Raw genomic sequence first — 20,718 nt, forward strand, 5'->3', positions numbered from 1 at the left:
ACTTCTGAAAGCATCAGCAGGAACAGTTCCCCTGTAAAGGTGAATCTGATTAATGCAAGACACCTTTATTACTCAAGCTTTATGCACATATGTCAGTGTGAACACTGAACTCCAAACAGGGAATGCAGAAGACCAGCAGTCATCCCTCAAGTGTATTATGTCTGATAGAATTCTGAATAGGGGACTGACCTCTCCTTAAGCAAACTGACAATCTAGAAGAGGGGAATGAGTAGTGATATATGAAACGTTACAGAAGAGACAGTTATTTTTGAAGTGCTATATATTTTATATATATATATATATATTTTGCTTTGGCCCATGTTGCTCCAGCTATTTGATGTTTCTTGCCATATCTTCTTTTTCTGGCTAACTTTGGATGTGAGGAAATGTTTGACAAATTACATATTTTAGAAATTACATCCTTATGCTAACATGGAAATAACATTTGAGTTGCAGAAGCTGGTTTGTAGTTAGCTCTGGCATTCAAGATTTATATTTCAACTGCTCAAATTATATTTCTTATGAAATCTTCATGATAATGGGTATTTTGTTGACAAAATAAAAAGATGTTGCATTCTGTTTTGAAAAATTATGATGAGTGGATTAGGTTTTTCTATGCAACAGTTGAAAAAAGTCAAATATCTTTAAATTCAGTCTGCTCTCCTTTGCAAGAAGTTTCCTTTCGTTCTTAAAATATGAATGCCTACACCATGTAACACAAAAACAGTTCTTAAAAATTATCCTTCTTTGGTGTTTAAATGATTATTCCATTTTCCATTGCTTTTCTTACTTTGATACTTTGCTGAAATGTTTGTTGATTTTACTGGTAGTTTCAGTGTAACACGTTGTCCAGTTTGAGCTGATAATTTAAGATTTTACATTAAGTTTCTCCAGGTGCTGTCTACTTTATTATGTTTCATTTTGCTGACATTTCCTAGTGTGAAGATTTTCCCTGGTTGTAAAAAAGTGTATGTAGGATTGGCCTGGTACATATTTCCTGAGAGCTGTTTGTGAAAGTTTGATGTAGCTGTCTAATTAACCTAAACTTGCTGGTTAGAATCTTATCCAGCTAATATATATATATTTTAACCCTGAGTCCCCTAACTTTCAGTTGTTGTTTCAGTATCTTGGGTTCTGAGGGTGGATTTCTTTTTGTCTCTTCTTGCAATTCTTTTCACTAGTGTTATATTTTTATTTATAAATGTATTTTTTTGGCAATGTTTTGGTGAAGTTCATGTTTTCTGCTGCTTGTTTCTTTTCCACATGGCTTCATATATCTTTCTTTATCTAGGTTTCTCTGACTAGAAGACACCTATATTTGTTAAGGCATTTGTTGGTTCTGTCACTAAGACTGGACTTTGACGTATTAGTGCTGCTTTCTCGTGAAGTATCTCTATCTTGTAGTAGTTGAACAATCTCCTACATTTCCTGTTAAAACTGGAGCTGTTTAATATTGTCCATGCCAAGTCTGCTGCTAGTTTTCTTGGTCTTATTTCATTTTTAAAAATACGTTACATTTCATACGCTTCGTTGGGTTAGAAACTGGCTAGGTAGGTGGGCCCAAAGAGTCGTGGTGAATGGATTTAAATCCAGTTGGAGGCCGGTCACTAGTGGAGTCCCCCAGGGCTCAGTACTGGGGCCGGTCCTCTTTAATATCTTTATCAATTATCTGGATGAGGGGATCGAGTGCACCCTCAGTAAGTTTGCAGATGACACCAAGCTAAGTGCGTGTGTCGATCTGCTCGAGGGAAGGAAGGCTCTGCAGGAGGATCTGGATAGGCTGGAGCGATGGGCTGAGGCCAGCTGTATGAAGTTCAACAAGGCCAAGTGCCGGGTCCTGCATCTGGGGCACAACAACCCCAAGCAGTGCTACAGGCTGGGAGGTGAGTGGTTAGAAAGCTGCCTGGCCGAGAAGGACCTGGGAGTATTGGTTGATAGTCGGCTGAATATGAGCCAGCAGTGTGCTCAGGTGGCCAAGAAGGCCAACAGCATCCTGGCTTGTATAAGAAACAGCGTGGCCAGCAGGGCTAGGGATCTGGTGACATCAGCTCTGGTGAGGCCGCACCTCGAGTACTGTGTTCAGTTTTGGGCCCCTCACTACAAGAAGGGCATGGAGGTGCTTGAGAGAGTCCAGAGAAGGTCAACAAACCTGGTGAGGGGTCTGGAGAACAAGTCTTATGAGGAGCGGCTGAGGGAGCTGGGCTTGTTCAGCCTGAAGAAGAGGAGGCTCAGGGGCGACCTTATCGCTCTCTACAGGTACCTTAAAGGAGGCTGTAGCGAGGTGGGGGTTGGTCTATTCTCCCACGTGCCTGGTGACAGGACGAGGGGGAATGGGCTAAAGTTGCGCCAGGGGAGGTTTAGGTTGGATGTTAGGAAGAACTTCTTTACTGAAAGGGTTGTTAGACATTGGAATGGGCTGCCCAGGGAGGTGGTGGAGTCACCATCCCTGGAGGTCTTTAAAAGACATTTAGATGTAGAGCTTAGCGATATGGTTTAGTGGAGGACTTGTTAGTGTTAGGTCAGAGGTTGGGCTCGGTGATCTTGGAGGTCTCTTCCAACCTAGATGATTCTGTGTTTCAAGTGAAAAGTTGAAAAGTTAACATATTTCAAATGTGGTAAAAATTGTAAGGTTTGATAATGCTGTGTACCATTTTTCCTATTCCATGAAAAGTTGATGTAAATATACTTCTAATACATGCAGAGTCTGTCTGGTTCCAGGGAACATCATCAAAAGAGTTACGATTTACTTTTTGGCAAAGACTAAGTTGGAACGATGCCACTGCTCTTTGCTGCATTGTGTAGTGCTTAAATGAGACAGACAAAAAAAATACTCATTATTTATAGGGAAATCACACAGTAAAAACTGTTCAACACAGCACCGTTACTATGAACATTTTTGCTCTGTATATCACCAACTGCAAATTACTCTAAATGACACTGAAATAGTGAAGAAGTTAAAAATATGACATCATTTATGTAAATCTTTGGAATACTTATAATATACTGGGCACTATAAGATTTCTGCTAGGATCTCTATTTTAGCTGCGGGTTTTGGTTCAGTGTCAATAAAGAAGAAAGTTTATTGTATAAGGATGTAACATAAAATGTTGGTATGGAAACAGACTTTTAGATTGGCTGATTATTTTGTAGAGAATTTTAAGAGGTATAGAAAATAGGAAGTTATATGTACTTACAGATATATGTGCAACCTCTTAAAGAGCGAACTATGGGATGTTGCCGTAGAATTATTTCTTACAGCTCAGTGATCCTAGTAGTTAATTCCACAGGGGTAAAGTCTCCCTGATTCCAATAAGATATTTGGATACCTGATAAGATATTTGGAATGGAATTTTCCTAAGGTATGGTCTGAGACTTTTGGTTTGGGAGGGCAACCTTAATTAGATCGCTCTGTACAATAGCATAATAGAGTAATTTAAGTTGGGTAAGACATTTGGAGGTCTCTACTCTAGTCCTTGCTCAAAGCAGTTCAGACTAGTTCAGGTTCCTCAGAGTCTTGGTCAGTAGCATTTTGAGTATCTCCAAGCATGAAGTGCTACAGCCTCTCAGGACTTGCTTGAATACTCTAATGGTTAATTTTTCCCCCCTGATCTGTAATCAGAATTTTGCTTGTACATATGTCTATGTTTACATATATATATACCTGCAGTGCTGCAGCATACATATACATCCCAGGTACCACAGGCCTTTGCTATCAGTGAGTGGTTGAGACCCTCACTTCCTGGGGTAATGTGGGGAATTTGCTCCGTAATAGAATGAATGCAGTTAATACTCCATGGTCATTATTCCTTCACTCCAGTTCTGATTACTGGCATACTTTTTCTCTGCATCCACTCTTAATTACCTAAAAATACCCACTTAAACCCTTTTATCCAATAAATTTGGACTGAGGCATATTAGTATAACTGACTAGCTTTGAGAAGAACTAACAGAAATGTGTAGAAGGCAGAAGAAGCATCTTTCCTGGACATCTGTAGCTGTTAGGAATATCAGTTTTTATCCATTGCTTCAGTCTTGGCTCCCTGAAGTTTCTCACCAAGCTTCTCAAGAAAAGTTGAAGTTTAGTGGCATCTGCACAGATTTTTGGAAAAATGCCATAGCAAGTATCACTGCACCAGAGACTGCTTGTATGACTAGGCATTAGATTCTTGATTCATGGCACACTTACCAGTCTGGATGAAGTTAAAGAGAATATTTGGTTACAAATGGGCAGGGCTCTTTTAATCATTGGCTTTGAAACAACTGTTTGATGTCCACTGAATTTAGAGTAATTAGTTTCATGATATGTGTACAATGGTGAGGAAATCTGGGGAAGCCTGTGTTTATCAGCAAAACCAAATATTCTGTTCCCCTGCTGAGCTCTGTGAAGCCTGGATCTGAATAATTCTTTAAAAACAGACACTTTCAGAAGGTCTTGTTTATTTACAAGGTTTCTTCACCTTCTGCAGGTCCTTCCTCCACCTCCCTGTACCTGTCTTACAAATCAAAACAAGCAGAGTCTACTGACCAGCACTTTTCTTTCTGTACACCTTCAGGAATTTGTTTTGCCAAATTTAAGCATTATTTATGATTTAAAATACAAACTCTATATAGTATTTGTAGGATTTGGGGGCAATATTAACACTGCTGAGCACTCTACTTTGTTAGCTACCAAAAGACCTTAGGGTATTGTATTTCAATAATCTTTGCACAATGGATTGGGACAAATGATGCAACTGTAAAGTCTCTTTCTTCAGAAACTACCTATTTGATAGACGATTTACAGGTCATCTTTCTGCTTGCTATGTTTTTTTTTTTTACATAACTGCTATGTCCAAGTACCTCTCATTACTATACATAGTTAATGGTGTCTGTTGGTACATATTAATCAATAGAGAAGGTAAATCCAAATGTAGGTTACTCAAAACGCTATACCAGCTCACTGAAGTCTGTCTTATCCTTGATTTAGTATTAGAAACAAACATAAAGCAACCAACCAAACAAAAGCAACAAGAGACACCTTCTTTCTAATGAAAATAGCTCTATTTTGAAGGGGAACATTTTCTCCCATGTATAACCAAGGAGTTACATATCTGTGGAGATCCAGTTGAAAATCTAGCCCAATATTAAGTGAATGGACAGTGACAACACAAGCTTCTCTTCCTGTGATCAGTTATATGTATACAGGGGGTACTCAAAACATTGTATAGTTTAAAATCTAATGGTTTCAGATAATTAAATTTTCCACTGCAGACCTGATAAAGGAACAATGGAAAATCATGCAATGATTTCTAGAAATGTGAAAACTAAGTAACGGAGAAATGTCTGGGAATCTGCATTAAAAAATCTGACATGGGAATGGGTAATTCATCACTTACATCACTTAATATGGCTAGCAGAATTTTTGGAGTTACAGGTAAGTTTTCATCTTCCCAGTGTTCATGAATCTCTATAGCTTTGTTTATACCTGCTGCATAAAGAAGTACAGAAGCTTTAGGATTTTATATATATATATATATATATATATATTTTTTTTTAATAAGCTACGTTTTCATTTAGAGTCCTGAAAGTGTCTGAAGGTGCTGTAGTCCTCCTCTCTTCCACATATCTTCTCCGGTTCCATCAATATCACAGCCACATCCATCTCTGCTATCCTCAGTTTTTAAGTAACCCTTCTTCTTATTTCTTCAGTTCCACTTCCAAAATTCATGTTAGATCTTTCTGCTTTATTAAATCACAGTGTTTCTGAATTGCTATTCTGTCCCTTCTGCCTTCTATGAAATAATAGATTTGCTGCAGGACCTGTGCGTTTTTATATAATGCCATGGCACGTCTCTCCAAAGGGTCTTCTGTTGGTAACAAAAAAACAGAGGCAACAAAAGAGTACATGAGGGAGAGAAAAAAAGACTTGGTTATTCTGTATTTGCTATCCTGTTCGTCACTGCATTTTTTTTACATCCATCTTTTTGTTTTTTATTCATATTTTCTTTTTCTGTGACTTCTTTCCTCACAGTCTAAATTTTCTACAGATGTGCATTTTTCTACTTTATTACTTTTCTTTGACTATTCCCTGCTCATCCTTACTTTCCCAGGTTTATGCCTCTCCTCCCATTTCTTGGTCTTTTGCTCTCTCCCCTGCTGTTTCATCCATTCATCCTGCACCTTCATGAAGATTTCTGTTTCTGCTTTAAACACTTCTCTTTGAACCCTGTAAAGTGTGTCTCTTCCAGAACTTCTCTTTGCTGAGTAAATGTCTTTTCCTTTCTTGAGTAATCTCATGTCTCATTTCTTCCCCTCCCTTCATTTTAATCAGATGATGGTTTTATCATTGTAGCTCAAAGAAATTGATGTATAGTCAGAGAAAGAGATGAGTAGATATCATCTAAGAAGGGGGCAGTGACCTGCCATTTTGTAACAGTCTTGCTCATGTAAAGATTGGATTATTTGAAAAAAGCGGAAAGTTGGAGTTCAGACATAGAATTTTCGGGTTATGGAAAATCCCAACTACTAGAATTTCCTTTTGTTCCATACTGGAGAAAATGTCAAAATTATGGCATCACATTTAACTGAAGTTTTTGAAGTTGTCACTGGGATATTGAAACATCATTGAACAGCTTTCTTTGGAAAGGTCATATTATCCTTTTTTAATATTGTGCCTTGCTTTCACTTTGTTACAGGCAAAAGTTAAAAGGATGAAGCTGAACAAAACCCTTTGACCTAACTGTTGCTGGATGAAGTTCACAGCTGGCTTTGTAAATGTGAGCCAGGCCCATTTCCTTATTACGCACTATGAAAATTAATACCTAACTGTTGCCTCCAGGTATTTAAAGACACTGCTGTTAACACCAGAATAAGCAGCAGAGAGTACTAGACTCACAGATATTTATGTCTCGCTCTGAGCAGATCCAGTGTTCCTAAATTTAGAGAGAGGGGAAGGTACAAGGGTTAAATGACCTTGCATGTGCTGGTAAGTGCAGTATGAGCTTTGTGTCATTGGGCAGACAGAAGCTGCATTCCTTGTGCCTTGATTAGTCTTGTGGTTTATCCATCACTGCTGAGTAGGATGGTGATCTAGTGGTTAAAAATGCTTTCAGACTGCCTGTGTCCATAATTTAGTACAGATAAATCTACATCAGTGTTGGTAGCTGAAGATGTCTAAATACTAAACTTGCTGCTATTGACATGCATATCTGTGGGTGTCGCATGAACTGAGAGCATTCCTTAGCAGAAATGGGCATTCCTGCAAACCAAATATGAGAATTATTTAATGTGTCATCTCATAAAAATGGAGCAGGTTTCAATCAGTCATGCATTAAACCTCTGAAGGCAGCGTATACACTGTCTGTACCTTGCTTTGTGGCTTTTCTGAGATCTGAGTTCACTCTCAGTGGAAAACACATTTTGTGTTAGGTCAGTGTTAAGAGATTATCAGAATTGCAGCAACAATAGATTCTGCAAACTGTATTGCAAAAACCACTGATGATCTGGCAAAAGTTTTGCATTCCCTGACCCCAAGCACAACTATTAGGTAAATAGGAATAACCACTTACTGCTAGAATATGAGGTATAGTCCCTTCAGATATCTTTTTATTTTGCATATCCTGAAATACATCCCTGCACCAGTCTATATCCCCTTACATCACTCACAGACATATTGATGCTACTCATTCAGTTTAAGAGTTTTTCTCTAGATCTCTGATGTAGAATGCTCACAGAAATCGTGTTCTAAGAGGGGACTTAACATAATGGCTTTTTTCATATTGCTTGTGTCTAAGTCAGGAATGGATTAATGTTATTTGTATGTGACTAGTGATATATTGCGATTGCTTCTATTTTTTATTCCATTTTTTTATTTTTGAAGGAAAACCTTTTATAGATTTATCCACAACAACACTTCCTGTTTCAGAGCATTCAACACATGCTTCTTTATCAATAACACAATTCAGAGATTCTGTAAAAGGCAGTTAAGGGATAATAGAAGAAATATTTTCTCCTAGTGCTTGCATACGAACTACCTATGCTGTGGAACTTGAATATTTCTTATAAAACTCCATAAATGTAAGAATCTATAAAAATAAAATTTATATTTACTGTTGTGATTCTGGCTATTCCTCATATCTAGTTCCTTTCAAAATGCCTGCTAAGTTTTAGCAATATCCACTGCCCACCGATGCCTCTGTGATAACAGTTGTAGTCAACCAGGTGACAGATACATCTTGAGGAATCCATAGAATTTTTTGTTCATCTTTATCTTCATCTTTTTGTTTCATCTTTTTGTTCACCCTAGATTTTTTTTGTTCATCTTTATCAGGAGTTCATCAAACAAACAGATGAAAAAGAGACAAATAATTCCTCTTTATATTCCACAGGTCTGAAATGAAACAGTCAGGACCTACATACATATATATACACACATGAGGATGTCAGGAATTTTCTGATGAGTTCCTATAGAATAGAGGACATTAGGCAGTAGACATGAATGGAGATGGTAATAGCCAACAGTCATAGTTTCTGGACCATGTTCTTAATGAAATTTATTTTCAATACTCCCTGATACAGGTAACAGTAATCTTTAGCAATGATGATCCAAAATCTCCCTGCAAGATTGTCAGCAAATAGACCTAAATCAGAGATCTCATCAGAAAAGCTCACATTTAATTTTTGTTTACTACAATTGAATATAACTAGCATGATATCCATATTACCTAGTTTTGTTTAACTGTATTTTAAAATAATAGATACTTGTTTCTGCTAACAGAGTTTATATGATGTAGCTTTAAAAAAAGATACGTATAAATTGAAATCCAGTAACAGGGCGTAGAAAGATAAAAGATATCCACTGAGAGAACAGGTTCTATACATTTATTTATTTATTTTTAATTGTGAAACATGATAATTGTATATGCAGTTCACACTGCACTTTTCCCTTTCATTAGTATTCTGGGTGGTCAGGATGTGCCAGCTAAATACAGGCATCCTATGGGAGCTTGCGGTAGTCATAGCAACTGGGTTGCAGTTTCGAAAAACTGTGTAGTGGAGGTCTGGCATATCTGAAAGCACAAGGTGCTCTGTAGAGTATAGGCTTGCTGATTAGTCATTGTGTTTCTTAAAGAAGAGTAAAAATGATTCAGTAAATGAAGAAATCTCTATGACTCTTCTCAGTCACTTTTACATGACCAACAAATTTCTGGTAGTTTTAAGAGTTATAAATCTGGCTTCCTGTTACACCTTCCAGGTGCTCAGTATTAGATCCAGTCGTGTTGGACAGCAGCAGCTATGGGTAGGATCACCAATAGCTCCTATAAGTCATGAGAACAATGTTAATGAGATTTACTGTGCGGCAGCATTAGACATGACAGTTTCTAAAGCCTCTGATGGTTGAGTGGCTAACTGAAATCACTGCAAATCTTAAAAGGTCATTGGAACATTAGGCATGATGAAATATAGGGAAGATGGAGAAGGGATTTCATTTCAACATTCAGTAAGAATTAAGTACCTAATGCCTTTGAATTTATCTGAAAGTGCCAGCTGCAATGCTGTCCATTTTCTCAACCATTGTTTATGATGTTCAAAATAAAATCACAAATCACAGGAATTAATTGAGTTGGATGTAAAGAAAAATCCTTATTAAGAGGAGAAAATTAAATAGGTGTCATGAAGAAGACAAAACATTCTGGCCTACTTAAGAATTATGGATAAAAAATTAGAAAATTCCTGAATATCTTCACCTTCTAGTGAAATAAATTTTCACTAGTGAAATAAATGGTAAAATGGATTATGACATCAGAGTCAGCAGGTGACTGAAATCCTTACCGACTCAGAAGATAAAGCTGTAAAAATTCTTGGTCATACATGGAAAGATGAGAACAAAATACTCAAGATTCTAGAGAATAATTTCAGAAGAGATCTGAACTCCCATGTTTAAGGAAAATTACAAGTCAGTATAGTAGTTTGTTTCCTATCCCAGATGATAATGACAAATTTAGAGGTATCAAATTAGAGAAAGTATAGTTCAAAAATTAAGGATAACTATTAGCTTAGTCAACTGTGACAAATGCACAATTTGTCAAGACTTAAAGAAAAACATATATATGATATCCAAAAACATTTATTTTCATATGAAAATTTTACATATTATGAAGAACATGACAAAGGAAATACAAAACCTGAATATTTTGTTTTTCAAGGCCAAATGTCCAATTTCCAAATCACTCAAAAAGTTATATATATATATAAATATACAATATATATAAATGTTTTGTATATATATAATATATGTATCATAGCTCTGCATCTGATAGAGGTTTACTCCTTGAAACTAGTAGAGCGATTGTAAGTTTTGTTGTACCCTGTGACTGAGAATCTACAGTCTGCATGAAGGAATGAAATATGAACTGCAGTTGAAAATACACCTAGCACTTTCCATCCCCTCCACCAAAAGACAGCAAGCGGATTTTCCTTAAAAATTTGCAAGATATTTATAAAAGATCATTAATTAAAGAACTTGACGTTCTACAGAAGAAAGTTCATACTGGCCTGCTAAAGTTCTGCTCAACAAAAAGCAAACTACATTTACATGAGGTTTAAATCAAAACAATTCTGAGAACTATCTCCTTTTTGTTGACATGCAGTGACTGCCTGATGTTTCGGGACATTTGCGCAGGTTTCAAAACACAATGTGCCAGAATGAGTTTTTGAATTCAGTGAGTGATTTAGCTGGGGTGCTTGAAGGAGTCATAGTCTCCCTCAGACCAGCTGAGAAGGATTCAGAACAATTCTGCAGTTTTGCTGCCCAGTTTCTGCCTTGTAAACCAGGCTGGGTTTGCATTTATATTTGATTTAGCCTTCTGATTTAGCTCCTCTTTCTCCTATGGCTTAAAGCTGAATTAGTGCTGTGGAAGTCTTACCCCAGATTTCAGTATGAGTAGTATCAAGATACTAATTCCAAACCTTATTTGCCATAATAAATTATGTAAGTATTAAAACAATATATCTTATTTTCCAGAAAGCTAAATAAAAGTGGTTTTCCACTAAGTTAAACCAATCTATCTATCTATTTATTTATTTATTTATTTATTTTGTACAGGGTGCTGAGAAACCTGAAGTGTCATTGCTAAAGGCTGGTAAGTGATGTATTTAATTAACATCTACAGCATTGACAAATTTAGTGAAAGCACAGTAAAATGCAGTTCATTTAAGTTGAAATAATGTTTTGGGGTTTTTGACTTTGATTAGCTAAAGAAGAGAATATTGTAAATAGTTTGGGTTGGAGTTTTATTTCTGAAGTCAGATATTGTTTTCAATATGGTTATTTCAGTGCATGAGACAGGTGTTGTGTAGGCACAGAAGGCTACACTAGATGTTCTGATGTCTGCATAATTATATTCCAACAATACATTATAATTCTTTTAAAATTATTTGCATAAACCTTGAAGCATCTGCAGAACTTGCCCTATCCTTCAGGTTCGTAAGAGCCATCCTCCTTAAAAAATAAATCTTCTGCTTGTTTTTCTTCAGTTAAATAGTCTGTCTAATTTCTAGGTGGAAGAATTCTTCCTTTCTAATGCAATCTATAATGAATAGTGCTGCTTTTAAGTTCTGTCTTACAACTTCTTGGAGTTTTGTTTGGAGTAGATGCCTGAAATTTTTGAACACAGTTTCAAAACATCAAGGAGCAGAATTCCAGATGTGAAATTTAATCTTGTAAATACTGTACTGGAGCTTAACAGCCATTTAAAAACACTAGCAATCATGTTTATTTGTATGGCTAATGAGTCAAAATGCAATTTCTAAAAACAACTTCTTGATGATATGATATGATATGGAGGCCCAAGATATACATAAAAATGGCCTGGAGACATTGAGTCAGTAAAGCTTCGAGTATATGCTTAACAATATATCCCAGTGACTCCTCCAGGCTCCAAAAGTGAAGCAAATCTTTTGCATTTATCCTAAAAAAAAAAAAAATTTAAAAATTAACAGTATTTAGTTTTATACAAAGATTGATCTGTATATGCTTTTACACTTCGTTCTGCACCTATTTGTTGTGTAAGGAACAATGTGACTACTTATTCATCTTTTTAAATTATCTTCACAGTAGATGATTAGTTAAATTTGCATTGTGTGAGTTTCATCTGTCTAATTTATGCATTAAGGTTGTTTCTGAGTATAGAAAACAAATGAGGGCAGACACTGCTGATAGGGTTGTTGCCAACCAGATGCTATGGAATTAAAAATGAATTTTCAGTATTCCTACAGCTCAGCTATAACTCCCCAACACTCCCATTAACTAGTGCTTGAGTAGAACACGTGCTCACATGCTAATTACACTTTTCCCATGAGGTATGTCCCAGCAACCCCATTTTAAATTTTTGCCATAGTCAGAACTTCTCTCTTTGTGCCTGTGTTCATGATAATAATTAGATTGTTATTATATACATTTTATATACAATTACATATTTTAACATATTTCCACATGTATATGTATTTAATATATGTAATTACATATTGCATATATTTTATATGTAATACAATATAATTTTCAGTAGACAAAAGTGTTGTATTTTCTGTACATGAATAATCAAACTTTAAAAAATCCGTGCATATGGTCTGGATCTTATAAGTTTTTACATGAGCTACTAAACAACTTCACACTAAAGATGTAAGTAAGCACATAAATAAAGAAAATATACTGTGTGCCGACGTGTATTTTAAGAAAATTATGCTTACTGTTTCATTATTGTAGCTATCATTAAAACAACAGAAGATTGCTTCTGCTATTTGGAAATCCCATGGATGTTAGAATATCTTCAGAGATGAGAGTCACAACCAATTAATTTCCTATAGAAATAATTAAAACTGCCACCAAATAATGCTTTGACTTCTCAATTAGTTCCATCTTTCTGAGTTTCCTTTGTAATTACATTTAGTGTTTCTTATTTTATTTTTTTCTTTCTGAGGAGTCATAATCTAACCTGAAATCTGACATCCTTACACTGACACAGAAATGTTTGCTCTACAACTGTTGTGTAATGCAATCTGGGACAAAACATGAAGAAAATTAATTAGCCGCTAATGTTCACTGTCTGCAGCTAATTCAAATTGCCTCTTTTCATCAGATCCCAGATCCTGTAAAGAACAAATATTAATTTTTCTAGACATCAGGTATTTGTGCAAAAGATTTCCTAATTAATTAGTCCCATCTCTAATGTTTACACCCAAGATAATTAAAGAGTAATGCCATAAAGATACAGCCATATAAAATGAAGAGTTTTCTAAAGTGATATTTTTGCACAGTAACATAAAATGAAGAGTTTCCTCATGAAGATGCACTTACTTACATGTAAAGGAATTCATGGCCACGAGACGTTAAAATGCTGTTCATAGGTATATCATTTGATGATTCTTTTCTATGATTCTGACATTATAGCAAACTAAACCTTTTTGTTACTGTTTTAAGATACATTCAGATTCCTTTACTTATAACATGAAAAAGCTTTTGCTATTGGTAACGTAATACTACCTGTTTGGACAGAAAACATCATTAGTTATGTCAGTCTCTAGTGCTACCTCCCTTTAAAGGCTGGCAAGCAAAAACCCAGTTCTACAATCCCAGTCCTGGAAGTCTTGCTTGGCTTCTTTGCTTCTCTCCTACTCTGTGAAATAAAATATAAAATGACTGAGCAGAGAGAAGCTGGATTTATGACATTTCATCATATTTCCACAATCAAGATATATGTAGAACAAAGCCAGAACCTGGAGAAAATTTGAGGCATTACATGCGGCTGTAGCTTGCTATCAGTTGCCCAAGTGCCTACTGTCAGGAACAGATGGAGTTTAGCAGTACTCATGGTATGCTCACCTTATTCAGTAACTGACTTCTCTGCAGTAATGTGACAAATATCAGCCATATGATGAGCCACAGGGTTTCTTACAAAGTTATATATGGCCATTTCTACTGACTTCGTGTCCTGTTCACAGGTTACATCATAATTTATGCCACTGATTGGACAAAGCAGTGAATCATGTCAGTGAATATATGTTCAGAGGAAAAAAATAGTGTAAATAAGGAAAAATATGATGTTTAAGAACACAGAAGTATGAAAGAGTAACAAAATATATTTCTGCTTAAGGAAAATTTATTCTTAAAATAATCATCTAAAAAATCAGAATGAACTCCAGAAAAACAATAAACGAAAATATGTTGTGCAAAATCAAACTAGGGTGTTTCTAGCTGTGTGTGTTGTATGCCTGCCTAACTTACACATTTTCCATATTTATTATTACCAAAACTTTAGATAAAAACACAAAATATATAACTTAAAATTCTGATCATATATATGATAGAAAGAGAGAACACATTAAGACATTACTTTATCAGTTACATGTATTTTAAAATAGCATTCTTTCTACTAGCTGTAATGATTTACATCATATATAGATGCAAAATTTGTACAATAACTCAGGAGTTACATTAAGAAACAAGGTGGTATGAAAATGACAGCGATTTATTTTTATTTGGGGTTACATAGTTGAAACTGCCTAATTTTTCTACAATGTTTTTCATTAAAATATGAAACAAGAACATGATCTTGCAGTATTTTAATACTGTTTACAGTTTTACAGGAGAAAAAGCTACTACTTAGTTCAAGATTTTTGAAAAGGTGGTTCTATGTCTCAGTTATAATTAAAGGATCATTCCAAGGGTGATCAAACTCCTGCACCATTCTTGAAAGACTACCACTAATTAGATTGCCAAATAGAGTGCCTCAAAATAAAATTAGGTGTTTGGTTTTGTATTTGAATCTGGCCAAGTTTTTCTTCTTGAAAACCTGTAAAGAATCCATCACATTTTCTCTGTATTTACTTGATAAGATGATTTTCTCATGTAGAATAACTGTAGAATTACCTCCATAATATAGGATTCCAAGGCTTTTTTTGGATTTTGTGCAGTTGTGGTCCCCGTATTACCACTGATCTCGCAAGACCACAAGCTATTCCTCCCCTCATTCTGTAGTAAAACTTCCCTAGGTGGTGATTACATTTTAGTGGTTTCGTTAGCTTCACTTAATTTATATGCTGAGATTGCCTTTCCTCATCACTAAAGAATAATCTTATTCTAGTTCCTCTATCAGCCTCCATATGCTGTTCCTCAACCAGCATGTTCATGACGTTCACTTTGCAGCAGGGAAGAGAAGCAGTTCCTTCTGAGTATAATAGCATTTGTACTCAGAAATTCATCCAGGTTCTAGCTGTTTCTGAAGGATCAAAAGCAACATGGCCTGCTCTGTCCTTGCCTAAATCCTGCAAAGATTGTCTAGCTTGCAATGCTATCATTAACGAAAGCCTCAAGCTACTCACATTCAAAGCTGTGTGCTCACTCCTAGCTAAGGGGTAGAATGTTATTGCTAAATATGCTCAGAATGTGGTGATCAGGGAGAAATTTTACATCACATTAATAATAGAGGAGGCTTGTCAAACTTGAAGTAATGAGGTTTTTACTTCCTTTTTGCTGCCTTGAGAACACAAGGTGCAATGACAATATCTTGGAGTTTAGATTGAAATCATGCTACTTGGAAAAGCCTGCATTAAACCTCAAAGGAGCTTCTGCCTTTAAACACATTGCTGTTCTTTGCAGTTTGGAAAAATATGCTTACCCACTCAGTTCAGATAAAACAACAGCTAAAAATAGTTAATAAAATCTGAATATACATAAAATAACTTTCAGGTGTCAAGCCATCATCTCTGTTGGATGAGAACTGTAAGCAGAAAATGTTACAGGCCAGATTATGATGCCTTTGTTCATTTTGAAAAGTAATATAAGTAGGTGGTTTCTCAGTCTTGGGATTCACCCCACCTATGTGTAACTGCGTGAAAGTTAGTGTGTTTAGTCCAAGGGAACTGGCTGGACTGTACATACCAACTGAGATGTTTGTCCTTTCCCAAGAGACTCAACAGACTGAATGAGCGCAGGGAACCTTAAGTTAGGTGAATAAAATTAGGTGGGAGGACACACAACATAAATACTTTTCACTGTAGGTTGTCAATTCATTAATCACAAAAATGTGCACAAAAATCATGTTGGTTCCAATGAAAAGTTTACTGTGAAGGCTTTCAGGTGCGAACATCTCTGATCGGTAAACAAATGAGAGCACATCGGCTTCCCTGAGGGATAGTAGTTCAGGAACTAGGGCATCTGTATAAGATGCAAACGATCACTTGTTCTTTTAATGATTGTCTGGTTAGTGTAAATCTTCATTATTACTTTGTATTGTGCCCTGGATGACTGTGGTATTTATTCACAAAACTTCTTTCCACTGTATTTTCATGGGTTAGTCACCTGCAGCTGACACTAACTTGTCCACTTGTTCGAAAGGCTCAGGAGGCTGTTGGCCTGCGTTGCCCCAGGAGCACTTTACTTTTAGTCAACTTGTCTGCCAGTATCCCAGGTCTTTTTCAACACAGCTGCTTTCCAGCTGGTCAGCTCCCAGCCTGTACTGGTGCATGGGATTATTCCTTCCAAGGGCAGGATTTTGCACTTCCATTTGTTGGATTACATGAGGTTCCTATTGGTCCCTTTCTCCAATCTGGAGAGATCCCTCTGAATGACAACACATCCACCTTGTGTATCAGTCATTCCCCCCAGTTTGATATAATTTAATAAACAGATAGGGAACTGCATAAGCACAGTGAGACCCAAGTATCTGTTTTCAGACTATATGTACCAGGGAAAATCCAGCTGCACAGATACTCTGCTGTTTTGACATTGTTCTGGATTTTCTGAAATTGAGAAGATAATGAAGATCACTGTGCAGGTGAAGACTACCTGGAGGAACACTCACAGTACCTAAGTGCTCAGGAATTCAAATCCCCTTGCTCTGGTGTCCTGGCCACTAGATATGGTTGCTTTTGGAGAAAGCATTCTTCTGTTCCTGTGTGAAGCTCCACTAAATAGTTCTCACTAGATATATATAAGTTTTGCACTGGTACTTATGCTGATCACGTTTAGATATCATGAGATGTAGTATGTCCAGCTTCACAATGTAGTTAAACGAATCCTACTTATGATAACTCTAGGTATAGATTTTCACCATGTCTTTTTTACTTTTATTTAATTCCCACTCATGCCAGTGTATGACATTCCCCAATAATTTGACAGCACATTTTTTGACTTAATACCTGCTGCAAATTCAGCAACTAGTGTTAAAGTCACATGGAGTTCCATCTTAGAGGGGCCTTTATTCATCAGAAATTGTCTTTCCATGTAACAACTGCTGTGACTGTTACAGAAGTGAAATAAAAGAGAAGAAAAGAAAGGGATGCTGTGAAAGGAACTGCTCTTTGTGATACACTTAAGCTGGGAAATACATTTATATATTTAAGGAAAGTAAATATGGAAAAATATGGGCTGATTGAGACAGGTTTTAGATTACAAAAAAAAATAATCTAGGAAGAGACAAACTAATTCAAATGAATAACACAGAAAAGTACAAGGGAATATTCAAGGACAACTAGGTAGAACAGAACTGCAGGGTTAGGTTAATTGGTATGGGTGGGAAGTCTTTCAGGTTTAAGCAGTGAGCGCATCTAAATAATGATGAGAAAATTGAGTCAGTGTGTGTACACAATATTTAGGTACCATGATGATTGCATTTCTGCTTAAATGGGAAATCTAGCTAACAGAAATAATTTTGCTATTTATGCACATGTGCTTGAAGAAGAGAACATCTAGAATTAAATCTGAAGGAAAGCTCATGAGCTCCTGTCTTGTGCCTTCAACTTTAATAAAAGAGGATGGCCATCCAGTATTTCTGGGCTGCTTATGTTCCTACTTTTTTCTGTTTATTAACCTAAGAGAACTCCTTATGGCTTCCTCAGATAGAGCATAAAATAGAAGCTCTGTCAGACTTACTAGGAGTGTTTTTTAACTTTATTTTAAATGAGCAGTACTTTTATTTCCATTAGATTTTCAATAATTGCTTGAAAGCAATGCTTTGACTTACATTTTATGAAGTCAAATGATTTAAATTATGTCTGTAAAGCACTAAGATTTATAAATTTTAATTATGTATAGCAGACAAAACCATCATTATCCAACTATTAAGGTGTTAATTATTAATTTTTAATCAAAAACAAACTACTTGCTCTGTAATTAAATCTGTAATCTAGATTGCTCTAGTATATCATTATATTTCTTAAGAATTCAAGTCCTAACTGGGTTTCAATTGGCATAGTTCTATTAAAATCAATTGTTTCTCTGGATTGTATAATTAATGAATATGCAAGTCTCTGTCATGGCTCTTTTCCATTAGCTAACTTTGCAGAAATTTCTTTCACTTGACCAAGGTATATGAACAGCTCAGTCCAATATTTTTTATATTTTTGGAGTTTCTCTACTGATCAATGAAAAACACACCCTAGCAGAGGGATTTTCTGTGGAACTTGATGGAATTAATCATCTAAAGCCCAGTGAATGTCAGTGAGTGCAATGGGTGCATAAATCATTCCATATGTTTTCGGAAACTTCCCTGAACAGATTCTAAAAATGAGAATGGTTCTAAGAAAACTGTAGTGGATCCACAGATTCGCAGTGATTCTTTCTAGTTTTCAAAGTTCAGTGTGCCAACCAGGGGAATGTAAAATATGCACAGATATATATGTAATACATGCATGTGTATGTGTGTGTATCTGTGTGTATATTTGTGTATATATATGTGCACACACACACCTGCCTACATAACTAACTCCCACCTCACTGCTCCTAGTCCAACCAAACAGACATTTTTTCTAGAGGTTTTAGTAAAAAGGTCAATTAAATAGACTATTCATTGCCAGGAAAATACATCAGACATACAAATAGAGTAATGTAATTACTTATACTCTGAAATCAAAATAAATTATACAAAATGTTTTTAAAAACTATTTTGGAGTTCTCTAGGAAATCTTGAATGGTCAGTTCCTCCAAAAGTCAAGGTAAAAAAAAAAAAAAGAGCTCATATCTGTAAAAGTGCTGATTATTTATGAAGCCTGATATAAACATATCATCCAATGCAAACAGAATGTATCACAACAGGAGGCACCCTAGTGATTATCCATATGTTTACCTCCCACATATGAGACTGTATGTTTGAGGAAGTAAACAAAATATATGTGGAATAGTGGTTATGAAAAGACATTACTTTCTCCAAAACATGTCTTCTGCATAATGTCTTACTGAGCAAACATAAAAAAAAATTTGGCTTCATGCTGTATGTACTCCACACAACAGAAGGAACTCTGAATTATAAACAAAAACTATAACTGGTTATCCAAAATTTTAAACGTGGGGACTTATTAAAATTTCTTAAACATTCACTATTGTGGAAATTGAAAAAAAATTCATATGCATTCAAAATTTATTTTACATCTACTAAATTAGATATAAGCTCTTATTATACCATCTACAGGCAAAATTGGTCATAGCTCACTATATATATTTGTATCCCGCTTTCATGGATATAAAATTAATTAAAGGAGGTAAACAGAATTTGTTATTTGGAAGCAGGAAGAGTAATATACTTGATAAGCAATATTGATCAAAAATATAGCATTGTGCTTTTTTTTTTTTTCTTTAATTTAAAATGAATGTTTTGTCCTGATGCCAGTCTCAATGCTTTGCCAAGGGGCAGCATATGTCTGGTATTCTGAAAGTTGGCTTCTACGTCAAAAGGAAAGCAGTGACATGAAGTACTGGTGTATTTTCAGTACAAAATTTAATTTACTTACTGTCTCCTGGGACAGGAGCCTCAAAAATATCCAGGGAATTTTATTTAGAAAATTCAGCCCCATAGGAATGGTAGGCTCCCACGGAGAGATTCTTCATTAAACTGTATATAAAGAACAGTGCACAGTAGTAACTACAAGTCTGAATATTTGGCCACAAATGAAGAAAAAATAATGTGGAAAGAAATATGCAGAAACATTAAGCTGTGACACAGACATTACAGTACTGTGTTGTACAAAGAAATGTCTACAAAGTATGATTTGGGGTGATCTTAAAAGGGAATAGCGTCTACACAGTTCCCCCTGATGCAAAACTCTGAGAAAAAGCAGAGAACTAAGTAAGGATAGCTTAGTTCATTTATACCATTTACTTCAATTGTATCTTCTACCCTGGCTTTTTATAGTATTAAGAAGGAAATAGGAGCCTCATTATTTTCAAATGGAACCCCCTCAGCAGAAATTCTGAAACTGAATTTTGCAGGAGTCTCCAGTGTCTTTAAGTGGTTTTGAGGAAACTGCTGTGCATGAACCACCGTTACATGAACCTGCGTCCCCAGCCTCCGAAGTGGGGTGAGTCATCTTGTGGCTTATCCCTAGGATGACTTCAGTGTCTATCATTATGTCATCAAACTGTCTTCCAGCTTTCTACCTTCCTCCTTCTATTTGATTGCACGTGTTACCTTGTAAAAGGATGTACTGTTTCCCACTCTGAAGAATGTATGAGTTATTTTGTGGATTCACGATTAAGTTTTTATATGTAACTGCTAGTGCCACTCTTCAGAGAGGAGAGAATACCAGTTTCTTTTGTGACTGAATTGAACACCTTTTTCCCATTTATAATTTGCACATCATGGTAATATTTGTAAGAAGTTATTCACTGTGTGCAGACTAGTTACAGATATGATGTCATTCTTCTTTTTCCTTGCTTCAAGGAAAATTGCTGGTTTGTAAATCCAGCCA

The 20,718-nt window shown here is 35.8% G+C and overlaps 1 protein-coding gene across 14 annotated transcripts in view; it reads left to right on the top strand.

Moving 5' to 3' along the window:
- LOC136786400 (protein FAM210B, mitochondrial-like) overlaps positions 1–20,718 on the top strand; it is a 324,869-nt gene that overhangs the window by 197,878 nt on the left and 106,273 nt on the right. For 6 of the 14 annotated variants that reach the window (XR_010824954.1, XR_010824959.1, XR_010824949.1 and 3 more), the window contains 3 exons: positions 6,675–6,755; positions 11,084–11,120; positions 20,240–20,328. The exons of 2 other annotated variants lie outside the window; for them this stretch is intronic. The gene's annotated coding sequence lies outside the window, so the exon portion shown is untranslated. The remainder of the gene's footprint in view (positions 1–6,674; positions 6,756–11,083; positions 11,121–20,239; positions 20,329–20,718) is intronic. 6 more of the 14 variants (XR_010824956.1, XR_010824950.1, XR_010824957.1 and 3 more) reach the window with 3 other exon arrangements.

The sequence above is a fragment of the Anser cygnoides genome, chromosome 14 (assembly GCF_040182565.1).
Source record: "Anser cygnoides isolate HZ-2024a breed goose chromosome 14, Taihu_goose_T2T_genome, whole genome shotgun sequence".
In the NCBI taxonomy this organism is placed as follows: domain Eukaryota; kingdom Metazoa; phylum Chordata; class Aves; order Anseriformes; family Anatidae; genus Anser; species Anser cygnoides.